We start from the raw sequence: 1,212 nt of genomic DNA, 5'->3' as shown, positions 1-1,212 counted from the left end.
ATCCTGGGCTGAGGGGACCCCCTCCCGTGCACGAATTTCATGTACCAGGCCTCTAATCCTTTATAATAAAAGCCTAATATGCAAATTGATGGAACAGTGGAATAACCAGTTGCTATGTTGCACACTGATCCCCAGGGGTAAGGCAGAAAATGCAGCAGCTTCCCCCAGCCCACAGGCCCCAGGTCAGCCAAAGCAGGTGCCAGCAGAGGCCCCTGATTGCCCTGCAAGTCACCCCACAGTTTGGCCCTCATTGCTAGGTAGGCCTATGAACTGTAGCTGTGCACAAATTTCATGCACCAGGCCTCTAGTAAACAAATAAGCAAGCAAACAACCCACATGTAGAGTAAGTCTCAGACTTAATCCATCATATGCATAGCGGTGCTCCAACTCCTGTCTGGCTGGCCTCTGCAGAGGGGACAAAACTTTCACCTGTGTCCCAGGCACAGGCTTCACAGGTGTGGCTCACAGGTGTGGCTCACAGGTGTGGCTCAGTCCTGGCTCCTAATGGGTGGTCCTCACTGTTTTCCTCACCAGTGCCATTACATTCTGGCTCTTATTTAAATTATTGGCTGAAGCTGTTGAAAACTTGAAAGATAAATAATTGTTTTCTTAGAGTATCATGTAAAGAAACATGAAACTGTCCTAATTACAGATTTGTCTTGTCTTATTTTTAAATAATTGCCCATCCACTCTAAAAAGGTATCTATAAACACCCAGCCTTTCATACTTCAAAAATATCCTATCCTGTCCATAAAGCATTAGAAAGTAGGATGAGGTTCTTCCTTGGATGAAATAAAACACTGATATCTATTCTTCCATCAAATTTATGCATGTTTTCCTTTTCAGCAAAAGGATTTGATCTTTCAACATCAGGCTATAAGTCAAGAAAAAAGTGAGAAACCTCACAGAAAGAACAAAGCAGGAAAGGGGCATGGGGCAGCCTGGCTGTGTCTGTGGATGTAGCAGTTCTGCATCGAGGTGAACCACCACCCAGGCCCAGTGGACACAGTGGCCACCCGAGTGCAAAGCATTCAGTGGCCGTGTCCATATCTTACAATCAGTGAGCTACTCAGAAGTCTAACCATCCCTGGACTGAGTACGGGAGAAGGTCTGTGGTCCAGGCGGAGAAGTCACTGCAATGGGGAGCCTGTGAGCAAACACAACAGCTTCCCAGATGCTGTGCATTCTCCCTGCATGTAACATGCACTGCAT

General features: G+C 46.5%; 1 protein-coding gene across 4 annotated transcripts in view; it reads right to left on the bottom strand.

Annotated features, from left to right (window-relative positions):
• The window catches only part of RALYL (RALY RNA binding protein-like), a 564,488-nt gene that overhangs the window by 422,410 nt on the left and 140,866 nt on the right, over positions 1-1,212 (bottom strand). The gene's annotated exons all lie outside the window — the stretch shown is intronic.

Source organism: Myotis davidii, unplaced genomic scaffold (assembly GCF_000327345.1).
Source record: "Myotis davidii unplaced genomic scaffold, ASM32734v1 scaffold14, whole genome shotgun sequence".
In the NCBI taxonomy this organism is placed as follows: domain Eukaryota; kingdom Metazoa; phylum Chordata; class Mammalia; order Chiroptera; family Vespertilionidae; genus Myotis; species Myotis davidii.
The sequence above is the reverse complement of the archived record's forward strand: the minus strand, read 5'-3'. Positions and strand labels throughout refer to the sequence as shown.